Source organism: Rhinoraja longicauda, chromosome 6 (genome assembly GCF_053455715.1).
Source record: "Rhinoraja longicauda isolate Sanriku21f chromosome 6, sRhiLon1.1, whole genome shotgun sequence".
Lineage (NCBI taxonomy): Eukaryota > Metazoa > Chordata > Chondrichthyes > Rajiformes > Arhynchobatidae > Rhinoraja > Rhinoraja longicauda.
In genome coordinates, this window is record NC_135958.1 from 8,576,287 (window position 1) to 8,601,068 (window position 24,782).

The 24,782-nt window shown below is 46.6% G+C and overlaps 1 protein-coding gene across 7 annotated transcripts in view; it reads left to right on the top strand.

Moving 5' to 3' along the window:
* Positions 1 to 24,782, top strand: part of znf423 (zinc finger protein 423) — a 341,953-nt gene that overhangs the window by 235,384 nt on the left and 81,787 nt on the right. The gene's annotated exons all lie outside the window — the stretch shown is intronic.

Sequence of the window (24,782 nt, forward strand, 5' to 3'; positions counted from 1 at the left end):
AAAGCTGCCCTACACAGAAGCTATCAGAGGTTCCTTGAAGTATTGCTCCAAAAGAAGATTAGAGTTTTAACATATTTACCTGAATGTGCAGTCGGGTGAACATTGTATGCAAGGCAGCTGAAATGGTTCAAGACACACATACTGAACTAGATGACCTTATATTAAGACTCAACCCGTTTTTGGGATAAGAAATAATTACCAAAGCCATTAGGGTGGCACGGTGGCACGGTGGCGCAGTGGTAGAGTTGCTGTCTTACAGCGCCAGAGACCCGGATTTGATCCTAACTACAGGCGCTGACTGTACAGAGTTTGTACGTTCGCCCTGTGAGTGCGTGGCTTTTCTCCGGGTGCTCCTGGTTTCCTCCCACACTCCAAATACGTGCAGATTTCCATGTTCATTGGCTTCGGTGACGTGTTAAATTGTCCTGAGTGTGTAGTATAGTGTTAGTGTTAGTGTTAGTGTAGGGGTGGTCGCTAGTTGGTGCAGACTTGTGGGACGAAGGGTTTGCTTCTGCACCGGCTCCGAGTCTAAAGTCTAAAGTCCAAAAAGATCATTAAAGGGCAGAAAAGATGAATTGATTAAAAAAAATTGAAGCATATTATTTTGATTTTACCATTATTTGTGGAATGGAAATATATTCAGCATCTCTACTTGAAAGTATTAATTTAGATGTCCTATGAATCTGTTCAAATTTGGAATATGGATGTTTAGGACATAGAAACATAGAAAATAGGTGCCTGCACCGCCATTCAATATGATCATGGCTGATCATCCAGCTCAGTAACCTGTACCTGCCTTCTCTCCATACCCCCTGATCCCTTTAGCCACAAGGGCCACATCTAACTCCCTTTTAAATATAGCCAATGAACTGGCCTCAACTACCTTCTGTGGCAGTGAATTCCACGGACTCACCACTCTGTGTGAAGAAATGTTTTCTCATCTCGGTCCTAAAAGACTTCCCCCTTATCCTTATTCAATTTTCACATCTTTTATTTAATTTATGGTATAAATGTAAAAATTACCCCTAGTGTGTAGGATTGTGTTAGTGTGCGGGGATCGCTGGTCGGTACAGACTCTGTGGGCTGCAGGGCCTGTTTCTGCACTGTATCTCTAAACTAAACTAAACTAAACTAAATTTTCAGAGCTATCATCACTGTCCATTTCATCAGGGCGATTTTGTACTGAGCAAAAGACATCCTTCTGGAGGAGCTCACTGGGGGAAGCAGCATCTGTGAAGGGAACTTGATAGACACCAGTCTGAAGAAGAGTCCCGTCCTGAAACGTTGTCTGTCTATCCCCTCCACACCTGCTGCCTCACCCACTAGGTTCCTCCAGCAGCTTGTGTTTTTTCCCCACAGGATTCCAGCATCTGCAGTTGGTTGTGTCTCCGTGTTAGATACTGAGGAGGGGTACAACTAGTCAGTAGTCAACAGTGTGTTATTTGTCACATATGCAACTGCGCAGTCAAATTTATTTTGCATATATTACACATGCGTATTACACATCCCTCTCCTCTCCTCTCCTCTCCCCCCTCCTCTCCTCTCCTCTCCTCTCCTCTCCTCTCCTCTCCTCTCCTCTCCTCTCCTCTCCTCTCCTCTCCTCTCCTCTCCTCTCCTCTCCTCTCCTCTCCTCTCCTCTCCTCTCCTCTCCTCTCCTCTCCTCTCCACCCCTCTCCTCTCCTCCCCTCCCCTCTCCTCCCCTCCCCTCCCCTCCCCTCTCCTCCCCTCCTCCCCTCTCCTCTCCTCTCCACCCCTCTCCTCTCCTCTCCTCCCCTCCCCTCTCCTCCCCTCCCCTCCCCTCTCCTCCCCTCCCCTCTCCTCCCCTCTCCTCTCCTCTCCTCTCCTCTCCTCTCCTCTCCTCTCCTCTCCACCCCTCTCCTCTCCTCCCCTCCCCTCCCCTCTCCTCCCCTCCTCCCCTCTCCTCCCCTCCTCCCCTCTCCTCTCCTCCCCTCCTCCCCTCTCCTCTCCTCTCCTCTCCTCGCCCGGCCATCTTGGTGTCCCGGGGTGCCTCCTGCAGCCGACCTTGCTGGAGGGAGGCATTACCCCGGTTCACCCTCCCACCGGCCCTTGCTCCTCACGTCCAACGTCTCCAGCTCCCTCCCGGTTACGCCGACTGACGGACGAGCCTTCGGGCCGGTTCCCCGTCCCACCGTCCGTTCTAAACAAAGAAAACTTTTTATGAGAGCCCAGTGCCTCATTTGAATGAATGAATGAATGAATGAATGAATGAATGAATGAATGAATGATACTTTCATTGTGATTCACAACAGGTTCATCGAGTAGTAAATGTGTTATAAAACAGCAACCGTCCTATGTTCTGAAGTCTAACGCACTTAACATTGAACTGAGTGTTTTGGAGATTGACAGATTCTTGATTATGATTGTCGGAGGTTATGGGGAGAAGGCAGGAGAATGGGGTTGAGAGGGAAAGATAGATCAGCCATGATTGAATGGCGGAGTAGACACAATGGGCCGAACAGCCTAATTCTGCTCCTATAATCTATGAGCTTATTGGATCATTGCCTGCTGGAATATTAGACAGCTACAAAGAGTTTTCAATGGAAAGAATATTCCACAATTGGAAGGTGACAAAGAACTCTTAGAAAAGGGAACGGCCCTGGATGAAGAGGATAATCACACCCTGTTTAGTTTAGTTTAGTTTAGAGATACAGCGCAGAAACAGGCCCCTTGGCCCACCGAGTCCGCGCCGACCAGCGATCCCCGCACACTAGCATTATCCTACACACTCGGGACAATTTACAATTTTACCGAAGCCCATTAACCTACAGACCTGTACGTTGTGGGAGTGTGGGAGGGAACTGGAGCACCCGGAGAAAACCCACGCAGGTCACGGGGAGAACGTACAAACTCCGTCCAGACAGCACCCGTGGTGAGGATCGAACCCGGGTCTCTGGCGCTGTGAGGCAGCAACTCTGCCGCTGCGCCACCGTGCCGCTGGTTTTTAATCCGAATTTTGTAAATCCCATTTGTTTCAGCCTAATTTTTTTAACTGTAGGTGTCTTTAAGAAATATCTCACCTCGTTCTGTACAGTTTTGGTGCATGTTCAGTTATCATCTTCAATTAAAACCGGTCGCAGTCTAAATCTCCTGCAGTTCTAGCACAGATTAAATTAAATATGCACGGATGGGTTTTAATTGTTAGTAAACGCTTTACAAAGGGGACCACTGAGTTTCACATATAGTAGGATTCCTCAGAACAGTGGGATTTCCAGAAGTACATTTTGTAAAACTGTACAGCTTAAAAGTGCACGTTCCCTGATCCTTTGTTCTTTCGCTACGTTACTGTGTACACGTGTTTGTAGCTTTGTCTTGGCGGAGTGCGCATTGTTAGTTAAAGGTCTGATTACAAGCCTCACATCACTTCCAGCGCGCATTGAGTCGGATTCATGGCCGCTGTCAGTACTTGAGTAATCGATTAGGTCCGCAACACACTGGAAAAACAGAGTTTAAAACTTTCGAGCAAAAGTGTCAGCAGAGTATATTACAGAGCACAGCACAGTACAGCACAGGAACAGTTCCTTCAGCCCACAGTGTCCGTGCTGAACATGATGCTACGATATACTAGTCTCCTCAGCCTGCACAATGATCTACTTCCCTCCATTCCTTACGTATCCACCTGCCCATCTAAATGCCACCATCGTATCTGCCACCACCGCCAGCAGCCCTGGCAGCCCGCTCCAGGCCCCCCACCGCCCTCATCGTTCCTTTCCATACAACATAGGCCAATACAGAAGACAGACACAAAACGCTGGAGTAACTCAGCGGGACAGGCAGCCTCTCTGGAGGGAAGGAACGGGTGACGTTTCGGGTCGAGACCTTTCTTCAGCATTTTGTGTCTATCTGCTGTTCCTTCCGACACATAGAACAGTACAGCACAGGAACGGGCCCTTCGGCCCGCAATGTCTGTGCTGATCATGAAGCCAAGTTAAAGTGATTCCTCTGCATGCACATGATCCGTATCCCTCTGTTCCCTGCATCTAAAAGCCTCTTAAACGCCGCTGTAGACCTCTTAAAGATGTGTGATAAAGCATTGTTATTCATGTTTGGCCATGTTAGCACGTGCTAACACTTTGTAGCTAGTGATGTAGTGATGTATGAAGCAATGAGCAGAGGTTCACCTGCACCTCCTCCAACGTCATCTATTGCATCCGCTGCTCTAGATGTCATCTTCTTTACATCGGCGAAATCAAACGCAGGCTCGGCGGTCGTTTCGCTCAACACCTTCGCTCAGTCCGCCTTAACCAACCTGATCTCCCGGTGGCTGAGCACTTCAACTTCCCTTCCCACTCCCAGTCTGACCTTTCTGTCATGGGCCTCCTCCAGTGCCATAGTGAGGCCCACCGCAAATTGGAGGAACAGCACCTCATATTTCGCCTGGGCAGCTTGCAGCCCAGCGGTATGAACATTGACTTCTCCAACTTTAGATAGTTCCTTTGTCCCTCTCTCCCCCTCCCCCTTCCCAGTTCTCCCTCTATCTTCCCGTCTCCACCTATATCCTTCCTTTGTCCCGCCCCCCTGACATCAAGCAATTAGCAAAGCACTTTCTAAGTCCTTTTGAATTTGATCCAATCAACATTTCAGAAAAGTCCATTTACAATTAAATATCTAGCTTTCAGCTTTAGGTTATTCAGTGTGGAAATAGGCCCTTTGGCCCACCAAGTCCGTGCTGACCAACAATCACCCATATACTACTTCTGTTCTACACAGTGGGGTCAATTTGCGGGAGCCAATTAACAGACAAACACGCACGTCTTTGGGATGTAGGAGGAAATTGGGGCTCCTGGAGGAAACCCACGTGGTCACGGGGAGAGTGTGTAGTAAGGAAGCAACTCTACCACTGCACCACCCTGCCCCCCCCCCCCCCCTCGACATGAAGCTGTGGTCAAATACAGTGTGGTCAATGAAATTCTTGCTCACAGCAGCAATACAGGCCGGCAGACCAGGCAACAGGCAAAAATACAATATACATTAATTATTCAAGACAGAGAATGGGAAAAAAAACTGCATTCATAGAAAAAGACAATTAAATCAAGTCCGTAAGAGGTCCATAGTGTTCGGTTACTGAGGTAGGATTAGTGTTGCGCAGGTTCGACGATGGTTGCAGGAAAGTAGCTGTTCCACAAACTGGTGGCGTGGGACTTCAGGCTTCTGAGCTTCCTGCCCAATGGTGGCAGCGGGAAGTGGGCATGGCGTGGATGGTGCGGATCCTTGGCGATAGATGCCGCCTCGTAGATGGTGGCACGTCATGTGCATGCTTCCGATGGTTGGCTTGGCTGTGACCGTGATGGACTAGCCTGAGTTCACCACTCTCTTCTTATGTAAGAAAGAATTGCAGATGCCGGTTTGAATCGGAGGTCGACCCAAAATGATGGAGTAACTCAGCGGGACAGGCAGCGTCTCTGGAGAGAAGGAATGGGTGACGTTTCGGGTCGACACCCTTCTTCAGGCTGATGTCAGGGAGTGGGCGGGATGTCAGAGTGAGGCCCAGCGCAAATTGGAGGAACAGCACCTCATATTTCGCTTGAGTAGTTTACACCCCAGCGGTATGAACATTGACTTCTCTAACTTCAAATAGCCCTTGCTTTCCCTCTCTATCCCCTCCCCCTTCCCAGTTCTCCCACCAGTCTTACTGTGTCCGACTACATTCTACCTTTGTCCCCCCCCCCCCCCCCACTCCCCTGACATCAGTCTGAAGAAGGGTCTCGGCCCGAAACATCACCCATTCCTTTTCTCCAGAGATGCTGCCTGTCCTGCTGAGTTACTCCAGCATTTTGTGTCTACTCTCTCTTCTTAGTTTAGTGTAGTTTAGTTTGGAGACATAGCGCGGAAACAGGCCCTTCGGCCCAACGGGTCCACGCAGACCGGCGACCCTCACACACTAACACTACCCTACACACACTCGGGACAATTTACACTTATATCAAGCCAATTAACCTACAAACCTGTAAGTCCTTGGAGTGTGGGGGGAAACCGAAGATCTCGGAGAAAACCCAAGCAGTCACGGAAAGAACGTACAAACTCCGTACACACAAGCACCCGTAGTCGGGATCGAACCCAGGTCTCTGGCGCTGTAAGGCAGCAACTCTACCGCTGCGCCACCATGCCTCCCATGTTGGAGTCTTCTATGTGTTGGAATCGCCGTACCAAACCGTGATGCCACCAGTCATGATCCTTTCTAAAATGCATCCGTGGAAGTTTATTGGAGTGTCCAATGTCATGCTGAATATCTTTAAATTTCAAAGAAGGTAGAGGCATTGGCAGGCCTTCTCTGCGATTACATCTATGTGCTGAGGCAAAGACGTTTCATCCGAGATGTTAATGCTCAGGAATTTGAAGTTTGGGCGACATGGTGGTTTTTTAGATTTAGAGATACAGCGCAGAAACAGGCCCTTCGGCCCACCGGGTCCGCGCCGCCCAGCGATCCCCGTACACTAACACTATCCTACACCCACTAGGGACAATTTTTACATTTGCCCAGCCAATTAACCTACAAACCTGCACGTCTTTGGAGTGTGGGAGGAAACCGAAGATCTCGGAGAAAACCCACGCAGGTCACGGGGAGAACGTACAAACTCCATACAGACGGCGCCGGAGTCGGGATCGAACCTGAGTCTCCAGCGCTGCATTCGCTGTAAGGCAGCAACTCTACCGCTGCACCACCGTGCCGCCCTTAGAGCACCAGTAGAGCTGTTGCCTCACAGCGCCAGAGTCCAGGGTTTGATCCTGACTACGGGAGCTGTCTGTACGGAGTTTGCCCGTTCTCCCCGTGACCTGCGTGGGTTTTCTCCGGGTGCTCCGGTTTCCTCCCACACTCCAAAGACGTACAGGTTTGTCGGTTAATTGTCTTTGGTAAAGATTGTAAACTGCCCCAAGTGTGTCGGGCAGTTGAGTTGAGTTTAGTTTGTCACGTGTACCGAGGTACATTGAACAGCTTTTGTCGCGTGCTAACCAGATAGTGTACGGCTTGATCACTGGTCGGCGTTGACTCGATGGGCCGAAGGGCCTGTTTCCACGCCGTCTCCCGAAAGTCTAAAGTCTACAAGTTTAACAAAATTCCCTGAACTACTGTAGCCTTCCCCATTACTTCATGAGATTTCTGTTAATGCCGTTACTTTTCATCGCTTTGATATCACCATCTTTAAAATCTTGAATTTTCAATATGAGGTGCCTTTTTTTGGAGGGGGGGGGGGGGTGAAAGTGTTGATTTGACATGAGCTAATGCAGCTTTCAGTCTCAGAACCACAAGCATTAAATATTTTAATGGTATGCGGTGGCCCTTTCACAAATCATGCACTTAATTATCTGATAATTACTCAAATAAAAAAATGTGCAGATGGTACTATATATCCTGTCTTGGGGATCGGAGGGTTTTTTTCTGGTTGTTGTTCGGTTCTCTCTGTATTTCTCTCAACCTTTTGAGTGCAAGGCTGTTGTAAATCAGTCTCTCTATTCCCAATAAAAATATTGGAAATTCCTGAAATTTCGTGAGGAAAAAGAGTGGCTGTGTTTTTTTTTTGATGCATCTGACAAAGATGGATGCTGGATGCGGTTATCAAACTTGTGCCTATTGTCAGAGTGTATAATGTATTTGGCAGCTGAAGGTCTCGGGCCCAGCTTTGGTAGTTTTATAACTCCTGGAGGGTTACACTCATTAAAGCATAGGAAAGGTAAGGGGCTCAAAGCAAAGGACCCAGTTACTCCATCACCATTCTATTGAAGAGGATAATTAAAACAAAAATCACTTTTCCTCTCCCTCCATAATGCAAGTGGAAAAATCGGAGCAAAATTAAACCAGAGCCCTAATGATAAATGTGCAGGAAGGAACTGCTGGTTTAAACCGAAGATCGACACAAAATGCTGGAGTAACTCAGCGGGACAGGCAGCATCTCTGGAGAGAAGGAATGGGTTGTGAAGGAACTGCAGATGCAGGTTTAGTCTGAAGAAGGGTCTCGACCCGAAACGCCACCCATTCCCTTCTCTCCAGAGATGCTGCCTGTCCCGCTGAGTTACTCCAGCATGTTGTGACTAGTGATAAATGTCTGGTGGCGACAGAGTGCCTTCCGAAGAGAAGGAAAATGAATCAGGACTGAGGCTGCTAGTGTGCAGTGCAAAAACAAAATCCAGAATGAGTTGTGGGCATAACTGCACCTCTGCGAGGATTGTGTCAAAAAACATTTTCTGACATCGTATTAAGTTTTTGTACCCTTCTCTGCTGAAACTGAAGCTCACATATAAACATAGCACAAAAAGTAAGGAAATTTGTGTTTGGTAGATTATTTCTTTGTTGTAACAATGCTTCTTGGCAATACATCTTATACCGTTGGAAAGCCTGTTTATTTCCCTTTTAAATGGTGCCACATTTGTAAGGAACATGCATTTGTGGGATGAGCAGCAGAGCTGAGTATGTGGGTTGCGCCCATGAAAAATCTGCCAAATCTCTGCCAATGCCAAACAGCTTATTCTGCCATTGACTCTTGTTCGGTGTTGTTTGGTGGATTGGATGATTGAAGTCTGAAGAAACAAGACATATTGGCAATTTAACAATTTATTCATTTAATAAACAGGAGCCTCAGTAGCGTGTGGAAGAACCAAACACAGCCACAACAGCCTGGCACCTCCTCCTCATGCTGGTCACCAGCCTGGTCACATACTGTTGTGGGATGGCATCCCATTCTTCAACCAGCATTTGTTGCAAGTCAGCCAACGTGGTTGTGTTGGTCACTCTGGCACGAACAGCACGCCCAAGCTGATCCCACAAGTGTTCAATGGGGTTGAGGTCAGGAATGCTGGCAGGCCATTCCATCCTCTCCACTCCCAAATTCTGGAGGTAGTCTCTGAGAAACCCTGCTCTGTGGGGGCAAGCATTGTCATCTTGGAGGATAGAGTTCGGTCCCAGACTGTGGAGATATGGGATTGCCACTGGTTGCAGAATCTCATCTCGATATCTCTCTACATTCAGATTGCCTCCAATGATGACAAGCCTCGTTTTTCCAGTGAGGGAGATGCCGCCCCACACCATCACACTGCCTCCACCAAAAGATGTTACTCTATCGGTGCAGCAATCAGCATAGCGTTCTCCGTGTCTTCTCCACACTTTGACCCTATGATCCAACTGCCGTAGGCAGAATCTGGACTCATCGCTGAATATAACGTTCCTCCACATGTTCAGGTTCCAGTGCACGTGTTGCCGACACCAGCGCAAACGGGCCTGACGGTGAAGGGCAGTCATGGCAGGCCTCCTGGCAGCCCTATGAGACCGGAGATCGGCTGCGTGCAGTCTGTTCCGAATTGTCTGGGCAGAGAGCCGTCGGCCATATCGTCCTGCAAACCTTGACTGCAAATCTGTAGAAGACAGCCTATGGTTCCTAAGTGCTGACAGGGTGAGGAAACGGTCTTCTTCTTCGGGTGTCGTCTTCTTGGGACGCCCACTTCGCGGCCTGTCTGATATCCCCCGTTATATGGAACTTGGCCTTCACTTTGGAGATGGTACTAGGGCTCACTCCAAATAATGCCGCAACTTGGTTTTGCGGAACACCAGCTTGAAGTTGCCCTATCGCACGGGCCCTGTCCAGATCAGTCAAACGTGGCATGCCGATTCTTGGAGCAGACACCTACTGACCACTGTAGCAGGGCCCATGCTCACAGATGCTGCCAATCAGGTGCCAATCAGGCACCTGATTGTCAGCACCTGGGGGTACCAGAAGCTCAAAACAAGAGTCAATAGCAACAGCAGAATAAGCTGTTTGGCATTGGCAGAGAAGATTTGGCAAATTTTTCATGGGCGCAACCCATATACTCAGCTCTGCTGCTCATCCCACAAATGCATGTTCCTTACAAATGTGGCACCATTTAAAAGGGAAATAAACAGGCTTTCCAACGGTATAAGATTTATTGCCAAGAAGCATTGTTACAACAAATAAATAATCTACCAAACACAAATTTCCTTACTTTTTGTGCTATGTTTAGCTTAATTTTTTTCCTCCAGTAATATAAATCTTGTATGTGGTTATAGAAAATATCACAGTCACGGAGAGTGGAAACAGGCCCTTCGGCCCAACTTGCCCATACTTACCAACATGTCCCATCTACACTAGTCCCACCTGCCCGCGTTTGGCCCATATCCCTCTCAACCTGTCCTATCCATGTACCTGTCCAAATGTGCCATAAGCATTGTGACAGTCCCAGTCTCAACTACCTCCTCCGGCAGCTCGTTCCACACACCCACCACCCTTTGTATGAAAAGGTTACCCCTCAGGTTCCTATTAAATCATCCCCCCCCCCCACCACCCACCTTAAACCTATGTCCTCTGTTTCTCGATCCCCCTACTTTTGGCACGAGACTCTGTGCATCTGTCCGATCTATGGCGGCACGGTGGCGTAGCGGTAGAGTTGCTGCCTTACAGCGAATGCAGCACCGGAGGCTCAGGTTCGATCCTGACTACGGGCGCTGTCTGTACGAAGTTTGTACGTTCTCCCCGTGACCTGCGTGGGTTTTCTCCAAGATCTTCGGTTTCCTCCCACACTCCAAAGACGTACAGGTATGTAGGTTAATTGGCTGGGCAAATGTAAAAATTGTCCCTAGTGGGTGTAGGATAGTGTTAATGTGCGGGGATCGCTGGGCGGCGCGGACCCGGTGAGCCGAAGGGCCTGTTTCTGCGCTGTATCTCTAAATCTAAAAAAAAATCAAAAATTTATTCCTCTCTTATCTCGTATCCTAAACTATTATATCCGGATGCTGTTGTAAGATTGTCAACCTGCATCCCACGGCACGCGGTGTGTTGAGCGATATGATCCAAATGGGACTAGCGTAGATGGGTCAGCATGGGGGAATTAGACTGAGGGGCCTGTTTCCGTTCTCTATGACTCTATGACTTACAAGATTCCAAGATGGCGCCCAAACCAGGCAGCTATTTGCGTGCTGGCCACAGACGCAGATCCACAATCACATATTACATTCGCTCCTCACTCTTAAATCTCTACTTCTGCAGCAACATTTCACTAAACGTTATTCCCTGTGTACATCTGTACACTGCAAATGGCTCGATTGTATGTATTGTCATTCAGCTGACTGGTTAGTACGCAACAAAAGCTTTTCACTGTACCCCAGTACACGTGAAAATTAACTTCTAAAAATAAAATCTAATTCACTTAAGGATAAGTGTTTTCCTTGTATTTCCTCAAAGTATGTTTCTCAAAGAAAGTGTAAGAAAATAACTGCAGATGCTGGTACAAATCGAAGGTATTTATTTCACAAAACGCTGGAGTAACTCAGCAGGTCAGGCAGCATCTCAGGAGAGAAGGAATGGGTGACGTTTCGGGTCGAGACCCTTCTTCAGACCCTTCTCAAAGAAACATTCAGATTAGCATGAAAGGAATGCAAAGCTGATGAACATGCGTTGTCAAGTAGTACATTTGCTTAGGCTGAATGGATTAATTAGAAGTTCTTTCACTCCAGACTGCGTGGGTTTTCTCCGAGATCTTCGGTTTCCTCCCACATTGTAAAGACGTACAGGTTTGTCGGTTAATTGGCTCGGTATAAGTGTAAATTGACCCTAGTGTGTGTAGGATGGCGTTAATGTGCGGGGATCGCTGGTCGGCGCGGACATTTACTACGGCTGAATGGATTAATTTGAAATTCTTTCATTCCAGACTTTTGGTATTTCAGGGCTACGAAGAAATACACCCGAAACTTTAGATAATAAATTACTTTTCTCACAGACTTTAAAAATAGTTCCAGGTGTGGAATTTTTACTTGCAATCCAAAATATTAGGGAATTAAATAATGATCAGTATTTATCTTAATTGTGAGAAATCGCCAACAGAAATCTATTGACGATTTCATAGCATTCACAACGGTTCTGCAACATATTTTAGTAAACAGGCCTAATGTAATTATTTTAATTACTTGAAAGGTATTTAGAATTGTGGATCGCAGAAGTCCATTGAGAATTATATTCCTGAAATGTTACAGCAAAACTCTCAAAACCGGAGATCGTAATTGAACACAAATGCTTAAATAAAATTGGAAGCTTCCAGATATCGTTAAATTAGCTTTCCTTTTAATTGCATGAGATAATTATCCAGAGGTAAATATTGTACCTTGATTAGCTTCCAACCTAACGGTATGAATATTGATTTCTCCAATTTAGATGACTAACCGACAGACAATCCTCTCCCCCTTCCCCCCCCCCCCCTCTTCCCTTGCCCCACCTGGATTTTTGTACCCATTTCCCCCCATCTCCGTCCATCTACATTCTTTTCTCTGGCTTCACAATTTGCCCCTCTTCTTTCCCAATTTCATTACCTCACACTTTTCGTCCTTTCGTTGGCCTTTCTCCAAACCATCTGCCCCTCAAACCCCTCCCTGCATTTCACCGGCGTCCACCTATCACTTCGTAGAAACAAGGAACTGCAGATGCTGGTTTTACAGAGAAGGACGCAAAGTGTCGGAGTAACTCAGCAGGTCAGACAGCATCCCTGGAGAACATGGAGGGGTAGGTGACGCATCGGGTCAGGACTGAAGGAGGGTCCCAACCCGAAACGTCACTCATCCCTGTTCTCAAGGGATGCCGCCCGACTCGTTGAGTTACTCCAGTACTTTATTTGCAAACCGGCACCTGCAGTTCCTTGTGCCTCCGAAATATTTTAGTGTTAGATTATTAAACTTTTACAACTTTAAAAAGAGGTGGGACATTGCCATTGAGCGGTATCACATGTTGCAATGTCTTGCCTTGCTGAATTCCCCACCTGAGCCTAAACAGGTGTGAAAAATGAACTAATTTTCACAGGAGAAAGACAAACAGAGAGAGCAAGCAGGCACCAGGTGTTCTTAAAATAGTCATAGTCAGGATCTAAGTAGATGTGATTTGATTTCTGTTAACACATACCACATCCCCTGCTCCACTCCCTGTACACCCATAACTGTATAGCCAGGGGCCGCACGGTGGCGCGGTGGTAGAGCTGCTGCCTTACATCGTCAGAGTCCCGGGTTCCATCCTGCCTCTACGCAGTTTGTACGTTCTCCCTGTGATTACGTGGGTTTTCTCCGGGCGCTCCGGTTTCCTCCCACACTCCAAAGACGTACAGGTTTGTTGGCCGGTCGGCTTCTGTAAATTGTAAATTGTCCCTAGTGTGTGTAGGATAGGGCCAGTGTGCAGGATTGATCGCGGGTCGGTGCCGACTCGGTGGGCTGAAGGACCTGTTTCGGCGCTGTATATCTAAACTCTAACGTGCAGTGCCAACTTGAGCTTCACGTTCGCCCATGATATCGTTGCTGTTCGCCAGATCAAAAGCAATGATGGGATGGAGAACAGGAAAAATATCAGGAATCGTGCATTGTGGTGTCAGGGCAACTGACTAACCCTTTTTTTTTTAAACCAAAAATAGATTCATTCAAGTATTTACGCTACTATTTACAATAAGAAATTATTCAAAACAAACCCACCACCGCAGAACAAATAGCACGAATGTTCTTAAATAACGATTTCACGATCCTTATTGAGGATACGTTCCAATCCCCCGTGGTGCCCAGCCATCCCGGAAATCCCCCAGGGTGCCCGTGGGCAGCGCGTATTCCCTCTGCAACACCACCCAAGCGCGGGCGTAACCCTGGAAAAGGGGCAGGCAGCCGGCTCGGGCAGAGCCCTCTTCCGCCTGGCACCGTGACCTGCGGATGGCCAGCTTGGCCTGGCCCAGGAGCAACCCAACCAGGACATCTTCAGCCCTACCCTCTCCCCTACGCACACAGGGTGTCCAAAGATGGGGATGGCGGGTGTGAGAGGTGCAGCCAGAAGGCAAGGAGCAGCCCCTTTAGATATTGGAACAGGGGCTGCAACCTCGCACACTCCATGCACACGTGGTACACACACTCTTCCAGCCCGCTGACGTGGCCGGCTGACTAACCCTTAGCATCAGCAAGATGAAAGAGCTGTTGGGGGTGGGGTTGAACATGAGCCTGTCCTCATCGACGGAGCCTCTGTGGAGATGGTCCGTAGCTTCAGGATCCGAGCCATCCATATCACCAGCAACCTAACCTGATCCATTCACACTGATGTGGTGATTGAGAAAGTGATTCCACGTATTTACTCTCTGAGGCATCGGCGATGATTTGGCATATCCGCAAAGATTCTCTCGATCTTCTGGACATGCTCTACAAAAAGTATTGTGTTGGATATCTCCGTTTGATATGGCACCTGCTGTTGACTGCCTGAACCTACAGTGAGTGGTGAACACAGCCCAGCCCATCTCTGAGGGTGGCGCGGCGGTAGAGTCGCTGCCTCACAGCGCCAGAGACCCGCGTTCGATCTTGACTACGGGTGTTGCCTGAACGGAATTTGTACGTTCTGCCCGTTACCGTGTGTGATTCCTTCGGGTGATCTGGTTTCCTCCACCTTCCAAAGACATGCAGGCTTGTAAATGAATTTGCGTCTGTAAGAATAAGGGGTAGGCCATTTAGAACGGAGATGAGGAAAAACTTTTTCAGTCAGAGAGTTGTGAATCTGTGGAATTCTCTGCCTCAGAAGGCAGTGGAGGCCAATTCTCTGAATGCATTCAAGAGAGAGCTAGATAGAACTCTTAAGGATAGCGGAGTCAGGGGGTATGGGGAGAAGGCAGGAACGGGGTACTGAATGAGAATGATCAGCCATGATCACATTGAATGGCGCTACTGGCTCAAAGGGCCAAATGGCCTCCTCCTGCACCTATTGTCTATTGTCTATTGTCTGTAATTTACCCCTACTGTGTAGGATAGAACTAGTGTGCGGAGTGATCGCTGGGCGGCATGGACTCGAAGGGCCTGTTTCGAAGGGCCTGTTTCCATGCCACATCATGCTGTTTCCATGCATGGCCCACCATGTCCTCACCGACCAGCGATCCCCGCACATTAACACTATCCTACACACACCGGGGACAATTTACACTTGTACCAAAGCCAATTAACCTACAAAACTGTACGTCTTTGGGATGTGGGAGGAAACCGAAGATCCCGAAGAAAACCCACACAGGTCACGGGGAGAACGTACAAACTCCGTGCAGACAACACCCGGAGCCAGGATCGAACCCGTGTCTCTTGCGTTGAAAGTGCTGCAAGGCACCATGCCACCAATTGTCATGGTATCTATTGCTCTATCTATCATTTTCACTGCCATTTCTCAGGTCCCTGCCAAGAAGAATGGTCAACACTCTCAATAAGAGCTTGGGTTTGTACAAGCATTTTATGTCCTTGGGGCATCCTTAAACCACTGAATTACTTTGCTTAAAATCAATCAATATTGTGAAGGTCAAATCAGGATCCTTTTAATGAATACTGTGGATCCACAAAAATAATCAGAGTAAAACAATGATTTATATGTATAGGAAGGTACTGAAGAATGCTGGTTTACACCGAAGATAGACACAAAAAGCCGGAGTAACTCAGCGGGTCAGACAGCATCTCTGGAAAAAGGAATAGGTGGCGTTTCGGGGAGTCTGAAGAAGGGTCTCAACTCGAAACGTCACCTATTCCTTTTCTCCAGAGATGCTGTCTGACCCGCTGAGTTACTCCAGCTTTATGTGTCTATCTTAAAATAAGAATCACAATTTGTTTTGGTAATGCTGAGGAATCTATGTCGGTCAGGACTCCTGCAAAACGTCCTGTCCTTATTTGGATAGCTCCATGTCTTACTTTGAATCCACCTGAACAAGTCCTTAGGGTCTTCAGCAATGCTGTCTCGGTTTAGAATTACAAGGAAATGTCAGCCCAGGCGATGTGTCAAAGTCTTCAAGCCTTAAACTTGAGGCGTGAGCCTGTGACCTATTGAGATGGAAGCGCTGCTGTTCAATTGAACTGACACATGGTGCATTGAGGTGTCAGTCAGTGCTGAAGTTCAAGTGTCGAGAATGTTTTACTGTCATGTGTCCCGAAATGGAACAATGAAATTCTTACTTGCAGCAGCACAACAAATGTGCAGACATAGTACTCTGTAAAAACTATACAGTGTCCTCCATAATGTTTGGTACAAAGACCCATCGTTTATTTATTTGCCTCTGTATTCCACAATTTAAGATTTGTAATGGAAAAAAAACACATCTGGTTAAAGTGCACAGTGTCAGATTTTATTAAAGGGTATTTTTAAACATGTTGGTTTCACCATGTAGAAATTACAGCTGTGTTTATACATAGTCCCTCCATTTCAGGGCACCATAATGTTTGGGACACATGGCTTCACAGGTGTTTGTAATTGCTCAGGTGTGTTTAATTGCCTCCTTGACGCAGGTATAAGAGAGCTCTCAGCACCTAGCCTTTCCTCCAGTCTTTCCATCACCTTTGGAAACTTTTATTGCTGTTTATCAACATGAGGACCAAAGTTGTGCCAATGAAAGTCAAAGAAGCCATTATGAGACTGAGAAACAAGAATAAAACTGTTAGAGACATCAGCCAAACCTTAGGCTTACCAAAATCAACTGTTTGGAACATCATTAAGAAGAAAGAGAGCACTGGTGAGCTTACTAATCGCAAAGGGACTGGCAGGCCAAGGAAGACCTCCACAACTGATGACAGAAGAATTCTCTCTATAATAAAGAAAAATCCCCAAACACCTGTCCGACAGACCAGAAACACACTTCAGGAGTCAGGTGTGGATTTGTCAATGACCACTGTCCGCAGAAGACTTCATGAACAGAAATACAGAGGCTACACTGCAAGATACAAACCACTGGTTAGCCGCAAAAATAGGATGGCCAGGTTACAGTTTGCCAAGAAGTACTTAAAAGAGCAGCACAGTTCTGGAAAAAGGTCTTGTGGACAAATGAGGCGAAGATTAACTTATATCAGAGTGATGGCAAGAGCAAAGTATGGAGGTGAGAAGGAACTGCCCAAGATCCAAAGCATACCACCTGATCTGTGAAACACGGTGGTGGGGGTGTTATGGCCTGGGCATGTATGGCTCACTTATCTTCATTGATGATACAACTGCTGATGGTAGTAGCATAATGAATTCTGAAGTGTAAAGACACATCCTATCTGCTCAAGTTCAAACAAATGCCTCAAAACTCATTGGCCGGTGGTTCATTCTATGTCAAGACAATGATCCCAAACATACTGCTGAAGCACCAAAGGTGTTTTCAAAGCTAAAAAATGGTAAATTCTTGAGTGGCCAAGTCAATCACCCGATCTGAACCCAATTGAGCATGCCTTTTATATGCTGAAGAGAAAACTGAAGGGGACTAGCCCCCAAAACAAGCATAAACTAAAGATGGCTGCAATACAGGCCTGGCAGAGCATCACCAGAGAAGACACCCAGCAACTGGTGATGTCCATGAATCACAGACTTCAAGCAGTCATTGCATGCAAAGGATATGCTACAAAATACTAAACATGACTACTTTCATTTACATGACATTGCTGTGTCTCAAACATTATGGTGCCCTGAAATGGGGGGACTATGTATAAACCCTGCTGTAATTTCTACATGGTGAAACCAAAATGTATCAAAATGGCCTTTATTAAAATCTGACAATGTGCACTTTAACCACATGTGATTTTTTTTCCATTACAAATCTCAGATTGTGGAGTGCAGCGGCAAATAAATAAATGATGGGTCTTTGTCCCAAACATTATGGAGGACACTGTAATTAATGCAACAAAAGGAAAGCACCATATATATAAAAAAACACAGACAAATGAATAAACAATAATAACGCAAAGTCAAAAAAGTTGTGGTGTTGGGAAATCCAACTTCTCACCAACTTCTACAGATTCGTTATAGAAAGCATTTTATCGGGATGCATCACAGCAAGGTTTGGGAACAGCGCTCCATCCAAGACCGCGAGAAATTGCAGCGAATTGTGGACGCAGCCCAGACCATCACACAAAACCAACCATTGACTTCTATTGACTCCATTTACACCTCACGCTGCCTCGGCAAGGCCAGCAGCATCATCAAGGCTGAGTCGCACCCTGGCCACTCCCTCTCCTCCCTTCTCCCATCGGGCAAAAGGTACAGAAGTGTGAAAACGCACAAGCTGTTATCAGGCAACTGAACCATCCGACCACAACCCTAACCCTAACCCTACCACAACTAGAGAGCGGTGCTGAACTATTATTTACCTCATTTGAGACCCTCGGACTAATCTTTGATCGGACTTTACAGGCTTTACCTTGCACTGAACGTTATTCTTCCTGTAGCTGTATACAGGAAGAATAACGTTCAGTGCAAGGTGAAGCCTGTTATCTGTTTTAGTATTGCAAGTATCTGTATCTGCTCGATTGTAATCATGTATTGTCTTTTTACTGATTGGTTAGCATGGAACAACGAGCTTTTTGCTGTACCCTGATACATGTGACAATAAACTAATCTAAACTAAAGTATTTTGCAATACTAAATACTATAATAACAAAGTATTTTGTAATGTAATAATGTAAGGAAAAGTCAAACATTTGTTCCTCTTTCTTCCTTTCTGCTCTATCCCCAGAATAGTTAAATGAGGTAATTTTACCTGTACCCAAATAATATGTATTTCAGTGGCAATTTTATGTGTTCAAAAAGGTAATTTATATGGGGTATTGTGTGATTCACTGATAACCTCGTCCGTTTATTGTATTGGATGCATTTACAGCATTTACAGTCAGATTTGTGTTGTAATTTTCCCCAGCTTAGGCAAAGGCATTCGCACATACATTGCGATCTATATATTGGATTTCACAGTAAGTCGGCTGTTTACTTACCAGGAATAATAGTTTGCTGTTCGTTTAGGGGTCATTGGAATTTCTTCAGTCGGAGGGAGGGTGGTGAATCTGTGGAATTCAAGGCCACGTCAATGGATATTTTTAAGGCAGAGATTGATAGATTCCCGATTACCACGGGTGTCAGGGGCCATGGGGAGAGGGGAGGAGAATGGGGTTGAGAGGGAACGATGGATCAGCAATGATAGATCAGCCAAGCCGAATGGCCCAATTCTGCTCATAGAACCTATGGATTTATGAAGTTATGGGTTTAATCTGCATCAGTATGATGAGTTGCATTTTAGGTCTGAGGACTTGCATGTGGTAAATGGGAGGACATTTAAGAGCATTGATGTACAGAGAGTGCATGAGGTGCCCATCCATGGCTTCCTGAAAGTAGCAATACCTGTGGATAAGGTGGCAAGGAAGGCTTGCATCATATTTATCTTCATTGGTCAGGCCATCGAGTCAGTGGGAAGTCATTGTGCAGCTGATTAAACATGGGTTTGGCCACATTTGGAGTATTGCATGCCGTTCTGCTTACCTTAGTAAGGATGAAGAAACTTCGGTGTTGCCTCAATTCTAGGAAGGATCACATTGCCAGGGGTGTGTTTTTTTTTAGATTTAGAGATACAGCGCAGAAACAGGCCCTTCGGCCCACCGGGTCCGTGCCGCCCAGCGATCCCCGCACACTCACACTATCCTTCACCCACGAGGGACAATTTTTACATTTGCCCAGCCAATTAGCCTACATGCCTGTACTTCTTTGGAGTGTGGGAGGAAACCGAAGATCTCGGAGAATACCCACGCAGGTCACGGGGAGAACGTACAAACTCCGTACAGACGGCGCCCGTAGTCAGGATCGCACCTGAGTCTCCGGCGCTGCATTCGCTGTAAGGCAGCAACTCTACCGCTGCGCCACCGTGCCTCCCCTTATGGTGGTGGAGGCAGATACGAGTGGTGTTTTAGATGAGCACATGGATATGCAGGGATTACAGGAATATGGATCTTGTAAAGGCAGATGAGAGCAGTTTAACTTGATGTCATGTTCGGCATGTTTGGCGTCATGTTCCTGCACTGCCCTGTTCTATGTTCTATCGAATCAACAAACGTCATAGGCTCAAGACCAGGTGAAAACTCCTGAGGTTAGGTTAATGTTCAAAAGGAACCTCCGCTCAGTCCGCCTGGACCCACGCGATCTCCCGGTTGCCAAACACTTTTACTCCCCCTCCTATTCCCACACTGACCTTTCTGTCCTGGGCCTCCTCCACTGTCAGAGTGAGACCCAGTGCAAATTGGAGGAACAGCACCTCATATTTCACTGGGGCAGCTCACACCCCAGCGGTATGAATATTGACTTCTCTAACTTCAAGTAACCCTTGCTTTCCATCGCTCCCCATCCCTCCCCCATCCTAGTTCTCTGACCAGTCTGACTGTCTTCCTGATTAATTTTTACCTTTGCATGCCTCGTTGTCACCTTCCCCCAGCTACAAGTTCCTTGAACTTCGTCCGCTTTGATCTCCTCTTTTCACACCATACCCTTGCATATCTCTGTGTCTCCCTCTCCCCTGATTCTCAGTCTGAAGAAGGATCTCGACCCGAAACGTCACCCATTCCTTCTCTCTCTCTCTCGAGACGCTGCCTGTCCCTGTGAGTTACTCCAGCATTTTGTGTCTATCTTCAAAAGGAGTAATTCCACTCAGCGCTGACACGCTGTGCAAATCTGGAATCAAGGCTCCACTTGACTGATACCATTGTGAAGTAAAGCGAGACTCTCTGGAGACTGAAGTCTAAACACTTCAGTCTGACACCGCACTAAATGCACATCACACAAGATGTCAGGCTTGGTTCACAGTTGGCCGCGAAGTTTTGAGCCTTTTTAAAAACCTGCCTGACCTTTTGAACATCGAGAGAACTGGGATTCTCCTCGTAATGCTACGAAACATTAACATTTCTTAGAGTTGCAAGAGAGTTCTGGGCCTACATTAGCAAATCATTTGGAGAGTTCTCTCCTGGGCTGCATTATAATGCCAGCCAAGCAGGAGAAACTAAATGTCAAAAGAGTATTTGCTGACTGAGGGGCTGGCGGTAGAGTTGCTGCCTCACAGCGCCAGAGACCTGGCTTCAATCCTGACTACGGGTGCTGTTGTACGGAGTTTGTACGTTCTCCCCTTGACCGCGTGGGTTCTCTCCGGGTGCTCAGGTTTACTCCCACAATCCAAAGGAATGCGGGTTTGTAGGTTAATTGGCTTTGGTAAAAAACGTAAATCGTTGCCAGTGTGTGTTTGGGATAGTGCTACTGCGCGAAGTGATCGCGGCAATTTCGTACAATTCGACGATCTTGGCTACAAACCATGATCTGCCTCAATGCCCTATCAGTCCTACACCCCTCCACATCTGCTGTCGATTGTTTAACTCTTGTGTCATTCAGTACAAGTTGAACACTAAGAAGGGTCTCGACCCGAAACGTCACCCATTCCTTCTCAACAGAAATGCTGCCTGTCCCGCTGAGTTACTCCAGCTCTTTGTGTCTATCTTCGGTTTAAACCAGCATCTGCAGTTCCTTCCTGAACACTTTCAAATGTAAATATTGAAACTTTCTCACCGATTAGCTCTGAAATTTCACGAGAAACAAATTCTCTCTTGCAATTCTCCAATCCTTAAACGTTGGGATAGTTTCAGCCTCAACTACTTCCTCTGGCAGCTCGTTCCATACGCCCACCACCCTTTGTGTGAAAAAGTTACCCCTCAGATTCCCATTAAATCTTTTCCCCTTCACTGTACACCTATGTTCTCTGGTCCTCGATTCCCTTACTCTGGGCAAGAGACTCTGTGCATCTAACTGATCCATTCAGATCTATTCTACCTGATATTTTCAGAGAAAGTTAATGGATAACACACACCTCAATAATCTGTATCTGAATAATACCTGAGAAATGTGGATTCTATATTCGAGCATTTGCCTTTATAGTCAATGAATACTTTTCAATGATAACAGTTATTATCGTTGAATTTCTCACGGGATAAAGAGCTGGATTTGGAGAAAATAAAAGGAATGTCTGTGACACTTAATATCTTTGGCCATCTTGGCGACATGATACAACTATTGATATATTTTTGTAATGTAGTGACTCTCGTTAAGAGGGAAACAATGGATAAATTGCTCACGGCAGGCTTCAACATTAAAGTAATATTAATCAACTAATCAGATTTAAAGAGTATGGGTTGATAGCTAAGTAATTTGCTTGACACCAGTTCTAAACTATTCTAAATAATAGAGAAAAGTAGAAATAAGGAACTGGAGATGCTGGTTTACAGAAAAAGACACAAAGTGCTGGATTAACTCAGCAGGTCAGGCAGCATCTCTGGAGAAAAGGAATAGGTGACTTTTTGGTTTGGAACTTTTCTTCAGACTGAAAGGATGGGGGGGGGGGGGGGGGGGGGTGGAGGGGGGAATTGGAGGTAGCAAAAACTCTTCCGGTTTCTAAGATGTGCTTTTTCTATCTTCCCCCCGCCCCGCACACTTCTGAAGAAGGGTCTTGACCCGAAAAGTCACCCATTCCTTCTCTCCAGGGATGCTGCCTGTCCCGCAGAGTTACTCCAGCATTTTGTGTCTATCCAAAATATCACCTATCCTTATTCTCCGGAGATGCTGCCTGACCCGCCATATTTACTGGAATGGTGCCTGGATTAGGCGGTATTAGCTACAGGGAGAGGTTGGACAGACTTGGATTGTTTTTTGCTGGAACACCAGTGGTTGCAGGGAGACCTGATCGAAGTATCTAAAATTATGAGAGGCATAGATCAGGTAGACAATCAATAGACAATAGGTGCAGTAGTAGGCCATTCGGCCCTTCGAGCCAGCACCGCCATTCAATGTGATCATGGCTGATCATTCACAATCAGTACCCCGTTCCTGCCTTCTCCCCATACCCCCTGACTCCGCTATCTTTAAGAGCTTTATCTAGCTCTCTGTTAAAAGCATCCAGAAAATTGGCCCCCACTGCCTTCTGAGGCAGAGAATGCCACAGATTTACAACTCTCTGGCTGAAAAGGTTTTTCCTCATCTCCGTTCTAAATGGCCTACCCCTTATTCTTAAACTGTGGCCCCTGGTTCTGGACTCCCCGAATATTGGGAACATGTTTCCTGCCTCTAACATGTCCAATCCCTTAATAATCTTATATGTTTCAATAAGATCCCCTCTCATCCTTCTAAATTCAAGCCTAGTCGCTCCAGTCTTTCAACATACGACAGTCCCGCCATTCCGGGAATTAACCTAGTGAACCTACGCTGCACGCCCTCAATAGCAAGAATATCCTTCCTCACATTTGGAGACCATAACTGCACACAGTACTCCAGGTGCGGTCTCACTAGGGCCCTGTACAACTGCAGAAAGACCTCTTTGCTCCTGTACTCAACTCCTCTTGCTATGAAGGCCAACATTCCATTGGCTTTCTTCACTGCCTGCTGTACCTGCATGCTTCCTTTCAGTGGCTGATTCACTAGGACACCCAGATCTCGTTGTACATCAGAGCCTTTTTCCCCAGATGGAAAAGAATATCAAATGCTAGAGAACATGGCTTTAACGTGGGGGGGTGGGGAAGTTTAGCGGTTATGTTCAAGACAGGTTTTTTTTTGCCCAGAGGGTGGTGGGTGCCTGGAACAAGCTGCCATGGGAGTAATACCCTCCTACACTGAGTTGCTCCAGTATCCTATGATAGTGACATTTGAAAGACTTATGGATAGGCAACGGATGTGCAGGGAATGGACGGAAATGGGTTATGCTCAGGCAGATGGGTGATGGTCTTGGCATCATGTTCGGCACAGGCATTGTGGGCCGAAGGGCCTGTTCACGTGCTGCACGGTTCTATGCTCTCTGGTTCTAAGATCTTCTACCTCAAGAAAAAATGCTGACCAGCTCTGTGGTACATTCTCTGTTGTCGTAAGATAGACACAAAAAGCTGGGGTAACTCAGCGGGTCAGGCAGCCTCTCTGGAGAAGAGGAATAGGTGACGTTTCGGGTCGAGACCCTTCTTTTGCCTTCACCAGTTAGGCTCCATTCAAATAACAATTCTGCTGCCAAGCCTTTGTTCACAATCTTCATGTGGCCAGTTTAGGAATTACTTGGCAATGTCAAACCCTCAACAGGTGGAGACATTCCGATTAAATGTCACCATAAAATCCTTGATTGGGAAGAGCCATGCATCACTTAGTTTCTGCTGCGGAATTGAACCCAGCTGACCAAATTGATATGAATATTGATTTCTCTAATGTCATGTAACCCTTGCCTTGCTCCCCCCCCCTCTCGTTCCCTCCCCCCCAGCCTAGCTTCACGGTCGTCCTGTTAAGTTTCACTAATTGTATCACCCGTTATCACCTCCCCCACAGCCAACAATGGACCAGTATGGGCTCTACCTTTCTGATCATTGTTGATTTTTGCATGTCTTTCTTTCATGTGTTCTACGTGCCTCCTACATCTCTCGTCCCCCTCTCCCCTGACTCTCAATCTGAAGAAGGCTCTCGGCCCGAAACGTCACCTGTGCCTTTTCTCCAGAGATGCCGCCTGGCCCGCTGAGTTACTCTGGCTTTTTTGCATCTATATCTACCAGAACCTTCCCTGTTGTTGTCCACGGGCAGTGCTTTCCTTCACCTGCACCTCACACTGATGTGACATAAGTCATTTTTTTCATTGGTGTGGAAGGAAGGGGAGAGAGAATAACCTGTGTGCATTATACAAGGCGGCAGATGGACTGGGACAAACTGCAACCCCATGTGTGGTCTCCATTGTTTCCTGGGCTTGCATGCACATTCACAATGGTATATGCTCATGTACATAGGAGCTAGGAAACAACATAGGACTGCACACACACACACACACATCTATAATGTACCCATCATCAGCAGGTATGATAGAGGTGAGTTCCTGACCAGTTCTAATAAACACACTGCGGAATGAAAAAGATTTAAAGAAAAAAAAGATATATATATATATATATATAATCTTTTCCATCATCTTATATATATTATATATAGTATGAAAAAGATTTTATAGACAATAGA